This window comes from Limanda limanda, chromosome 1, assembly GCF_963576545.1.
Source record: "Limanda limanda chromosome 1, fLimLim1.1, whole genome shotgun sequence".
Classification (NCBI taxonomy): domain Eukaryota; kingdom Metazoa; phylum Chordata; class Actinopteri; order Pleuronectiformes; family Pleuronectidae; genus Limanda; species Limanda limanda.
In genome coordinates this window covers 33,880,790-33,893,773 of record NC_083636.1, presented here as the reverse complement: position 1 = coordinate 33,893,773, position 12,984 = coordinate 33,880,790, and positions in this window count along the sequence as shown.

Sequence of the window (12,984 nt, the reverse complement as noted above, 5' to 3'; positions counted from 1 at the left end):
ACTTTGTCGTCCTGAAACACAGCTAATGTCCCCGCTTGTCCTCTGCCTGTGCTGGATTGATATCTGTTGCGCTTTGGAAGATGGAGATGGTTGCTCCTGTGAACATTCTCACTTTGTCTGACAGTCAGAAGAATAAACTTTACTAAGTTTCATCCAAATGTTAAAAAGTTGAAAACACAAAAAAACGACTTTCTTAGTTGTAAAAATCCCAAATTTAAAACATGTATAACACCATCAACAAATAATCTGAAGAATTTTTATTTGATTTAGATGTGATTAAATCATCTCTAGCTATTTCTGCTGAAAACATACAATTTACTGTCTTCTTGCAGTCACTTTCGTATAGACAACATAACTCAATTTGTAAATTCCGGTAATTGCATTACAATTTGTAATGTCAACGAACTTAATATTCTTTCTCATTTCGTATGTGGCAACTCTGAAATCCAAATTCTCTGTCTGTAGCTTCCCCGTTGTTTAAAAAGCTCTGATTACGAATAAAGTACAAAACACAAAATGTGAATAAAAACAAATTCTATAAATAATCAGTTGCTTCAGTAAAATATCTGAGGAATTTAAAACATATTTCCAGGTATTTTGAGCGAGTATAACATCAAATTCCAGAGGCATTATCTAAAGATTTGAGCTCGAAAACAGCCTGAGATCTATTTACACGTACACCGTGTATGAATTCAGTAGACACGTCCCAGCCGAGGCTCCATTCATCATGCGCCCGCTCATCCTGCTGAATGTATTTCAGATGTCAGATAAGAGCATCACTCTGATGAGAAGCAGGCTTGGGTATTTTTACTCCAGGATCCACTTCTGTCCATTGACCAAGATAATAAAGATGGACTCAAGTGAAGATTACCACCAGCTCCTGCCTCCGACCCGCCCCCATTATTTTTCACTGAGCACTCTCGCCGAGCAGAAGGTACTTTGTTAAGTACTTGTTAAGTGTGTTATCCTTTGTACACACAAACATCACCTTGGTAATAACACACCTACACACCACTGGATGATTTGTGTCGTGCACATTTGTGCCTCAAGGTGTTCGGGCACTTATATCCAGAAGTCGTGCTCATTTCTGTTTACATGTCAAATAATGATTTCATGATATAAAAGCATTCTCATTTATTTCACACTTGGCCACCACCTGGGTCTGAGCCACTGGACGGAGGTAAAGAGGGTTTCCCACTATCCAGAAGGTCGCCGGTCCGATTCCTGGCTCCTCCAGTCTGCATTCCGAAGTGTCCTTGGGCAAGATACTGAACCTCAAGTTGACCCTGACAGCTGCGCATGTGACAACAGTGTATGAATGGGGTGGTAGAAAAAGCGCTTTGTGTAGCAGCGCTGTATGAATGTATGCGTGAATGCGGCTGATGCTGTAAAGTGCTTTGAGAGGTCAAGACGACTGGAAAAGCTCCATTTATTTACACTCCATTTACCATTAACGATTGTCCCTTTAAAGCTGACCTATGCTCCTACTGCTTCTGGAGGTAGAGCGGGTTGTCCCCTCTAGGAGACTGAACACCAAATTAGCCCTGATATCTGTGTCAGCCAGTGTGTGAATGGTTGAATGCAAGATCTGAGTGGTCAGGAAGACTGGAAAGGCGTTTTATACTATTTACCTTTATGCCATTTTTTACTGGATCACAAATTAGATTGAGTTCTTTTATCTTTGCAGTTCTTTAGATGACTAAAATCATTTTGACCCTAATTTGTGGTCAGATCTCCACCTCCTGATCTTTTAATTTTCACACGATGTAGAAAACTCCCAACTTCAGCCCTCAAACTTGCAAAGCTGTAAAAAAAACATTTGATTTGTTTTTGTTTGCCCATAAGCTCAATATTAATTTGTGCTAAAGGCCCCACTCTCTCTTTGCTCCACTTGCTGTCTGCAGTGTCCTGCAAAGAGTGCATGGCTGGTTCTACAGAAGGATTCACTTTGTGAACTGTGATTTTTGAAATTCTAACACCAACCCTAGAAAAATATCCTTTTCAGGAATGTTTTAATTTTGAATCCAAAATAATTTTAGAAATGACGCACCAGTAAAAACGTAATCATCAACAGTCCTGCTTCACCAAAAATAAACTAGATGAATCCACCTCCTTTCCTCATCTATCTGTCTATAATAATTTACAGGATTACTTTTTCATAAAGTGGCAGGAATGGGCTTCCATAGATTTGAAATTAAGGAAACATTCAGGTACTTTTTTCTTTCTCTGTAAAGAAAACAAATGGAAGGAGAAGACAACACAACAGGACAACAGCATAAAACTATAAAATTGTGTTACTCCTGCAGTTTTAGTGTGTTATTCTATTATGGTTATGACACCTGTGTGTAAATGTCTTTTCTGTTTATTCACTGACTCGAGGATGATTCACTTAAATACTCTTAAAGTACTTTCATATCCAGGTATCTGAGGTGCTTCTGGTCGCAGAAAGTTCTTTGCATGTCACCGACTCACGTGTGTGTTGCACTTATTGCATTTTTCATGAATGTTTTAATTTTGAATCCAAAATAATTTTAGAAATGACGCACCAGTAAAAACGTTATCATCAACAGTCCTGCTGCACCAAAAAATAAACTAGATGAATCCACCTCCTTTCCTCACCTAATCCACCTGCAGCTAAAACGCATGTTTATGGATCTTCAAGCTCCTAATACCTGTTTACCTCCTAATACCTTTTTTTGTGTAATTTAGTGCCAGCGGTTCCACATGTTCTCTCGCCCTTTGCACTTTCTCTCTGTTTGACTTTTCAGCAGAGTGGCCCCTGTTTCAGCGCCCCAACTTCAGAACAGATCCAACCGCGACACGGAGGGTCAAGAGGGAAAGTGAGCTCTGAAAGAGTGTACCGCTTAACCTTGACCTTGGGTTTGCATTTCTCTAAATGTGTGTCTGCGTGTGTGTGTGTGTGTGAGAGAGAGTGTGTGCGTCTACAGCTGCCCTGCTCGCCACTTCAGAGAATGTTTACATTTTAGGAGAGGTCTTTATCTCCCCCAAGCCTGGAGTCCCTCTGGGTGAGTTTATACAGCCAGCCACACACACACACACACACACACACACACACAGACACACAGACACACACACACACACTGCAGCTCAGTGCGAGCCTCCCATAGAGAGAGTAAAGGGAGAGTGCTGTCACACACTCATCAATCTCAGCTCCGTTCTGGACCGACGCCGGCAGCAGCAGTTCTCTCCCTGAGAGCTCAAATGCTGCAGAAGTAGGTTACCTTCCTTCAGTGTGGATCTTGGAAGGAGAGGACCAAAAAAAAAAAGATTGTATAAACTACAGCAGCAAAGGTATACATAGACATAGAGGTGACTATGATGGAAACTTGGGTAACATCATACCTAAACCTAGACTTTAATGGCGGTAACTGAATCACCAAATTCCACATTCGCAGCACTCCATTTTTCACGTTTCTTCCAAGAGTCTCCAGCGGTTTCTTCTTTGGTCACTTGCAGCGTGAAAACCAGTGGCTCATGTATCGCTGAGCCCAGTCTAGATTATACTGTAAATGACACTCGGAGATTGCAGCTATGTGTCTGTGGGTGCAGTATTTTTTAAAGACTTGGCTATCATGGCTGGTGTCTGTCTGTTGGCCTATCAGTCACTTTAGCCATTTAGTGTCCTTTCAGACTCGTCCGTCGTGATACAGCGCTCCGTTAAGATATGAGACCATGGGGTGTCTTCCATACTGTTACTGTCACCTGTCAAGTGTTGGCTTCACACTGCTGACCACTGAGCAAAGCTTTCAACTGGGAAATTAACCGACAACAGAGGTGCTTGTTTTTCCCCCAAATTTTGATTTGTATCTATACTCAAACCACAAACCCTGGCCTCATATGGCCTTTAATAACTAATCTAAATAATTTCAGGTGACAACAATACAGGCTGCAAAATTTCCTAAGTGCAATCTTGATGCTTGATGCTATAAAGGTTCTGTGAACAATGTTTTTTCATTGACTAAGGTCGGATCTTGCAAAAGAGCCAAAGACGTGGCGTGTTAGTTTGTTTTTCAAGTGTGAGAAAGAAGAAGACCACCTACATGATATCACAGCCCCTCTCCCTCGCTTTTTGACACACACACACACACACACACACACACACACACACACACACACACACACACACACAAATATACACACACCTAAATGTCAAACCCCAACTTAACCCTAAAACTAAATCTTGACCCTCAAACATTTTAAAAAAGTGAGAAAACCGGTTAAAAATGTCTTCACTTTCCCGAAATGTGTTTATAATGTTTATAACTCAAAATTGTCCTCACAAAAATGTAAGAACACCCACCCACACACACACACACGCACAGACACGCACAGACACACAGACACACACACACCCACCCACACACACACACGCACAGACACACACACTCAAACGTGTGACCTTTTGTCACGTGTGTAGATAATAAGCTGTTACACAAACCAAACAACCTGTCAGGAGAAAGATAAAAACAGAACAGCTGATTCACAGACACAACCGTCTGCAGCCAAGTCTCAGTCTTCCTGCTCTGCACCTTTCACAGCTCTAAACTTCCTAACGCTCCAACAAACTGCATCTAGCTGCTCCACCTTTCAGACATTTCTCAATGCAACAACTCCGGGGTCAACGTTTTATTCCACTTTAGAATAAATCATCTCTGCGTGACTTCTACCTGTCATTCATCCGAGGCTCACTTTTAACCTCAGTCACTTTCCAACCCGCTCTGCCCTTTTGTGGTGAGTGCTGCTGCTGACTAACCCAGAGCCCCAAAGACCTAGAGTACAAAGCAGAAGGGGGAAAAAAAAACAAAAAAACAGAAAGAAAAGCAGAAACATGAACTGGTATGGATCTGAGGAAACCTACTGGTGAGATATTGAGTGTTTGTCTCCTCGAGGGCCTGCCTCTATCAAGGTGATTCATGGCAGAGGGCCTGGGTAACTGTGCGGGGCGCGATGGAAGTCCATCTCGGATGATGGTTTTATTGATGGCATCAAGTCACACATCGGCCTCTGCGGAGACGCTACGCTGGCTGCTTAGCCTGGGTGGCGAGGAAGAGAGCGAGAGAGAGAGAGAGAGAGAGAGACGGGGAGTGAAAGCTTAGGGCAAAAGGGGTGAGGGGTGGGGGGTATGGGGGGAGTGGGGGGGCTACTTACTGGCACACAGACAGGCCACAGTGTCTCTCCAAGAGCAACATGCAGACACCTACATTTAGGGAGATCGATGCCCTGCCAAACCGCTAAGAGTGCCTCGGGAGAGTAACGTTTATTGATCGGGAGCTGGTGTGAATAGAAAGAGTCGATATCTCTGATATTCTCTGCTGAAGTCATTCTCTCTTTACGTTTCCAAAGCAAAACCGTTGTAATCCCATAAGAGACTCCACCGTCCCTGTCACCTTGTCATGTAATAGTTACGCTGTTGACGCCATTAAAGACAATATAATCAAGTTGAGGCATTTAAATCGACCGAAGAGACCGGCTGTGGCACGCATGATAGGTCAACTCGCTGTCCCAAAATGTGATGGCCCCATACTGCTGCCTCGAGACGTATTGACCTGCTGTGTTGGCACATCGTCTCCGAAGGCCCAGAGGGGTCAGGGGGGGGGGCCGATGCCTCACTACCCCTGGGCTCAGTTACTCTGTAGGTATGGTATCGATCCCCCCAGCAGTTACAGAGCTCCCTGCTGAGTATTCCTATAGAGCCACGGCTGCGGTCGTGGGCGGAGGTATCCCATCGCTGGAGCATATACGTGCAGCACGGTTCCAGCACGAGAGGCTGTGGAACACTCCTGTCGCTGCGCTGCTCAATCGACAGCTTTGTACGACCAGGTTGTTCGCGCCCACTGACGTCCTGCTGGTATCGGATTAGGTGTGATCAGTGTTCACGCGACCTTGTTTCACCAGGATCGCAAAATCAATTTGAAGATGTACAATGTGGCCGTGGGCTTGGCCTAAATTAACCCAGTAACTGAAAAAATAAACGGGAATATTTGTAATAATTTGGAAGAACATTAAACCGTCCAAGCTTATTTATGTGAGTTTATTTATTCTTCAACTTTAATTCCTATTAGCAGACTCTCCTCCTCTTGTGCATAACAGAGTAGACATTAAAGAAACAACTGTTTCTGATAGGAAAAGAAAAATAAAAAAAGCTGGAAAGACCATTTATAGCCAGATAGATGGAAGAATGGATGGATGGTACATTGCAACACAAATGTGGTCAACAATATATGAGATTATAAACCACAGTCTGGTGAGCGACAACTTCATGAATACGAACATGAATACAAATATTTATATCATGTGAAGTCTTGATACAATCCTTTACTGTTTGTAGGCATAGCTACAGAAAGCATGGTAGGTCAAAAGTCAAAGGTAAACAATTAAATAATAAAATGCACAAATAATTGTTTTGGCCTCCAGAAAAACCTGCCAGGGGCTGTAAAATATCCGTCTGATCATTTGAGTCTGACAATGGTTGAAAAGTTTATTCTGCGGCTTTTCCAGGTTCTAGTTATTAATTAAATGAAAACGATGGTCAAACGAGGTTGTGATTAATTTCAATAATCATTTAAAGTCTTTAATGGTATTTTTTCAGCTACTCTAAGAGTGTTCTCATCTGTTGTGTTCTGTGTGACTAAAGTTAAACCTGTGACTGCGCCGTGGAGATCTTCCCAGGTCAAAGCGGATAGAGATGTTTATATTGAAACAAACCAGCAGGATCTCAAAGGACTGACACAAGTCCAAATGTGTTCCATATGGGGAAAGTACCCAGGTGGAAGAGAGGAAGGATTGCTTTCTACTGACAGTCTGTACCTGTAATTCCCACAGACTGAGTGAGGAATGGAGAGAGCCTGGCCGCGGTGCCTTATCAGCTCTAATGATGGGAAGCTCTGGAGGCCTTTTTGCAGCTGGGCCCGGCTCTGACATTGAAACGCTTATGGTCTACCCTGCCCAGTCTCCCCGTGACAAGGATGGATGGCACTTCTTAACCATCCTTTCAAATCTGATACGATGGTTTTACTGAGCAAATGCTATAATTCCACTCAGTCTTGGTTATCTTCCACGCAGAGCTACAGCGTAGAGAGCAGCCTTTGGGTTAAAAATGGTCTGTCATTTCGGCAGAGGGAATCCTTTTTTTATCTGATGAAAATATACCGTTAAAAATCAAATCCTGATTAATGTGGGCTATGATTAAAAAGCGTTTCTATACCGAGATGCATTTGTGTAATTGATGAATACATGTGTGTTCTTTGCACTAAACTGGAGAGCATGGTTGGTACGGCACAATCCTTCACTCCACTGAACTGGCTTTTGGGATAAGAACTGTTGAACAGTCATAATTTACCTGTCAGGGAAAGACGGTTCTCCCATTGCTGAAAATTGTTTTGGCTCACAATCACATAGAAATTCTAAATACTTTCACAAGATGAAAAACAATTTTTCCCATCGTAACCATCTGTTTCTTGTCAAATGTCAGTGAATTGAAACTCTGTCCCTTTTCTTCTCTTCCATTTCTGTCTTCATAACTCTGTGGTGCAGTTACTTACTTCAACTTTACCAATTCAGGGATCTTGATCATTCAGATTAAGATCAGGCTTTGAAAAAAAACGCTCAACATCACTCACTAAATCAGCGATAGAATTAAAAAAATATCGGCAAACAGAACAGAATTATCGGCTCTCGTGTGAATCCATTTTGCAGTTCAGTTCTGTTGAAGGGTGCGTAACAAGATCAGTCTGTTATCCCTGTTAGTCTGTGGAGCTTTGAAGGTGTCATGGCTGTTCCCGGCAACAGATTAAAACATAGTGAGTGCTGATTCCTTTTAGATGATGAAGGCCATCCAACTTTTCAGATCAGATGTTCAGTGGTGAGATTTATTGTGTGGTAAATTCGATGGCATTATATCAAATATCTTCCAGGGCTGAAAGAATAATGAAAATAGCATGAGTATACAGGATATCCAACTTTTTCTCTGTTAAAAAGAGACACAACATACATCATTTGCATAACAAACATTAATGATTCTTGTTTTTTCGAAATTTATAATGATAATGCTTTGTCTTGTCATTCTTAAGATCAAGCTTAGAAGAGAGGTGTAGCAGTTATCAAAACCAATCTCACACACAAGATGGTATCATCAGCATAAAGATAGAGATTTCAATATTCTGTTTGAAATGGATATTATCTTAATACATTTATAAATGTAATTTCTGTTGTAAATAGCAGGGAGCCTGATATTGATCAATGAGGAACACCTTGACTGACCGTAGCGGAAGGATATTGTCCTCTGGAAAAATGTTGTGAGTTGATCATTGGTTTTAAGATTTTACATCGAGTACAAATATTTAACTCAAACCTAGTTACAGTATATACAAAAATGCACAGGCAGCAGTTCCTGTTCAAACTCACACAGCCTTTCCAGCTTTGCTCTGAGACCCTCTCCCGTTCGCAGCCTATCAACACTGCCCCATCCCTCTCTGCCTCTTCCCCAAGACGCTTCTTGGCCTCCCCCTTCTCCTCCCACTCTCTTTTAAAAGACTCTTGCCAGGAGTGGTGCTGAAAGACCGAATGGTGGGAGATGGAAAGGTCTGTGCTCCCATTTCAGCGCTCCTGTCCCAAGCCGTGGAGGTATAAACTGTCCGCCGTGCACAGATTTCACATCACCGTGATGCATGCCTCCGTTGATGTGGTGGGCAGTTCTACATGAACCAGAAAATGTGTTATCTGATGGAGGACTCCCCTAATTCCAGACCGTCTTCCACTACCATCCCTCAACAAGCGTACGGCCGGGGAATCAAACATCTGTCCTGGGAACGTGTCAAGTAACGACTTTATTTTATCTCCCAGTAAGAGCAATATTAGCGTTTGCCTCCTCGTGAGGACGTTCCAGATGTTTTGTCCATTGAGGCCAAGAACGGCACCTCTCTATTAGAATTGCGTGGAGAATCACAATCTGTGGTCATAAGAAGAAATCATCTCTTTGTCCGTTCCGATCTTTTGTCCTTTCAAGCCGAGACGGACTCCTCTGACATTGATGCCTTATCCTGTTATCTAAAGCTTTTCAAAAGGGGGCTCCCAGTTTCTAATGAAAGACCTACAGTTGTATCACTTTGACTTTTCAAACAGATGTTTGTAACTCCTGCATGAGATGGATTTGATTTTCTGAGACCCCTCTTTGTGCGAGGCGCTCATCCATCTGTGGTGATCTGTGTTTCAGTACATCTTAATAGAGTAATCCCCTCCCTCGTTTTTCTACCCCTAGGAATGCTCTTGTTCTTGCACTCTTCTCCTTCGTCATGTGGGGCACCCAGACTATGATTTGTTTAGGTTTCCGATTTAAGGTTGACTGAGATCATGACTCATCATTACTCTGAGATGACTCGTTTAAATTTGCTTTCTGCTAATCTATATATACACGAAAATAATTTGCAGAAAGACTCTTGATGTCGTTGGAAGGAATTCAGTGTTGTTGGGTTTGCATTTCATCAAATTCAATCACTTAGTAGAAAAATAAACACGGTTTCTTTTCATCCTATCTATCCCTATCGTTCCAAGTATGGCAAAGATATACCCTCATAATCCAAATAAACCAAAAATGTACCTGTGTCAAGTTTCATTCATCATCCAGGCTTTCCCCTCATTGGACATTCATTTGTTTTCCTGCTGACATATCACCAGACTTTCAACCGCTGACTATGATAACTGGAGCGGTGGCCAAAGGTTCCCGCTCCTCCCTTTGAAAAGCTGACCCGTTCTTTAAATGTTTAAAGAGCCTATTGCGTCATCGGCCCCTCAACCCACGCATGCATGTTTGGGTGAATCCGAGGGAGATGCATGGGGGTGGGTGTTGTGATACATCATGTGTTTAAGCAGTGGATGGGAGGCCCGGGTTGTATGGGGTTAATGATCGGCCCTCTCTGTGGGCTGTGCCGGCTCTCGGAGAGGATAAGACTGGCGGTGTAGGGGCATCTGGAGCGCAGGGGTCACATCACTCACATCAAAGCAGGCTGGGGAGTCTAGGTCAGTGTGTTTGGGCCACGGGGTGCTAGTGAGAGAGAGTGGAGGGGTTGATGGAGGGATCGGGAGAAGGATGGCGGTGAGTAAAAGGAGCTGATGAAGCAGAGGGGATGGGTAGGACAGTGAAAGACAAACAGAAGAAGAAACTGTACGGGTCAAGTCCACGGGGAAGGGAAGCAGACACTTTTCTGAGATGAACCATATTGTTCAAGCAGAAATGTCCATAAACTGACCTTAGATATAGGAGCCGATAAAAGATTGCAATGCACGCTCACATTTTGTCTTCTACTATAGTATTTTTAATGACACTGTGACATGGTATGCTGTGAAAACCTTGCCATGGGCTATTAGATTAGATTAGATTAGATTTCTTTATTTTATCCACACAACGGGGAAATTCACTTGTTACAGCAAATAAGAGAAAACAGAATTTAAGTAACAGTTCCGAAGCACAATAAAAAAGATCACAATATGTACACTACTAAACTACACATAATGAGAGTACAGAAACAAATAACCTGCAAAACAGACACTGTGCAAAAGCAGGTACTGGGGAGAAAGTGGAATGATGTAAGTGTTATTGTAATGAAAACAAAAATATTATAAGTAATATTGCAACAGTAGTGACCATGATACAGAAAATAATTAAAAAGTAAGTGACCATAATATAAATAATACTACAAGATAGCATAATGGAAATATAAATATTGCAATGTAACCATTATAAGTGACCATGATATAAATATAGATGTAAAGTGTTGAATATTATTGTGCATGGTAGTGATCTGAGTAAAAAATTAAATACAAATACAGCTATGGTGAGAGGTTAGGTGGAGATAGAGATAATAGACAGGGACTACAACATTATCAGGTGGTGCTGGTGTTGTAGAGCCTGACTGCAGCTGGGATGAAGGACCTGCGGAACCTCTCCTTCTTACACCGTGGGTGTAAGATACTATGGGGAATTTGAAAACACTGCCCACCCTCCATCATACCTCTCACTACATTCATACATGTCCCTTGTGTGTTAAAGAGATAGTTCACCCGAAAGTGAAAATTTGCCCATTATCTACTCACCACCACTAAAGATGAATCGGGTAGTAGCTCTTGAGGAGGACAAGGTTTACCCCAGGGACCGTTGCGATGCCAAAGTGTAACTATACTTGCTGCTAATTACTGCATTTAACTGATGTGAATGTGCGTCTATCACACACAAACTCATTTACTACAAACTACACCGTTTAAAAAGGGTCCTGCTGTTTTTCAGTTTTTCTGATTCAACCTCTGCTCTGGCTGAGGGTAGATAATGTGAGGTCACCACCTTCAATGCATCAACTCGACAGATGAAGATATGATTTTACTTGCACGAGAGTCAGTGAAATATTAGAGAAGCTCATTTGTGGAATTCCCAGCACTAGACACGTGTGGTCCAAGTGTGTCAAAAATAATATATATCACAACTCTGGACAAAAAGACAAAACGAACAATGTGTTATTGTTTTTGAATTTATTGCAGGTATTCTGTTATGTACATGTTTATTTACAAAGTTTATTCATGTGGTTTAATCTTATTCTGATACCTGTTGATGGCCGACTAACAATCTCCCGTTTTCTATATAAGTATGATTAGAAAATCCTATAAACAATCATAAAAAAACAAGCTATAAAAAAAAAAGAAAGAAAGAAAGAAAGAAATTGGACCTTCTATCATTGATACATGCAGAAGCAGGCTGATGTACATTGTTGGAAAATAAATACTATTGACAAATAACTTTCTATTGACTACAAACTTTAAAAAATGTTGCCTTTGTCCAAATGCAAAAACGTACCTCTAACATACACTCATTTGTACGGTGAAACCGATCTCTGCTTTAGCGTGTAGAGTCAAAATTTAGTTTGAGTTTTCCGATTTTACATTCTACGTGGTGTCCAACTGCTACTTTACATGTCGATTGGGTTTGATTGTCAGAGAAGTGCCACTTTGAGGGTTAATACTTAAAATGTGAGAGCACACACATTCACTGGGTACAACATGAGACTGCATGAAACACACAATCAGAGCTTAAGCAAAGTTAGAAAAAAAAAAAAAATCTCCTTCACAAAATTGCAGGGCTGAAACACGGCAAAATATTTATGGTGTTTTAGATGAACAGTGATGCTATTTTTAGGTCTACATATCAAAATAAGATGTAGATGATCCAGAGCAATAAACAGACAATTCCCTAAGAGGGACGACCAATGTTTCTGTGTAGTTACTGTCAGGTATGTGGAGTGTGTTAAAGGAGATAATCCCATAAATAACAAGCAGTTTTCCCTCAATGCAACATTTTACAGTTTAAACCACATTTTCCTTGTGATCACAACATAAAAATTGGTAGATAGTTGATTTCCATTTTTATACACGAGTCTTAATGTTTTTCAGCAAAGCTTTTTTTGCAGATTAGAAAACCAGACCAGGTCCAGGATTTAACCAATTTATTCTCAAGTAATATTGATTAGGGGCATTGAATAGTGACAGTAGAGCTTTAGATAAATTTAGTTGGGTTCACCCTGTGAATAATGGTAATGTGATGTTTGTTCATTAGGACCTGGATGGTATAGGCTACAAATAACTGCCGAGATGTTGAGTGAAATGATGGAAGATTAACCTATTTTCAAAGTAATTAAAATGGTGGACGATGGTTGTAACGGTCAACACATACATCCGTCCATCACCTTGACCACTTGTACTTTGAGGGTGGAGCCCATCCCACTTTTTGGCGGGATAATGGTGAACACGGCACCAAACAATTTCAAGTTATAAATGTCTCAAAGAAACTTTTTTCCACTTCATACCACTTCACTGTTGTTGTGCTTGGATTGAAGCCATCAGTATATTTAGTGGGTTAATTTAGCAGTCTACGATGATTTGGTACCATGAATGATAATGCAAATACTTAACGGCTATGAAGCT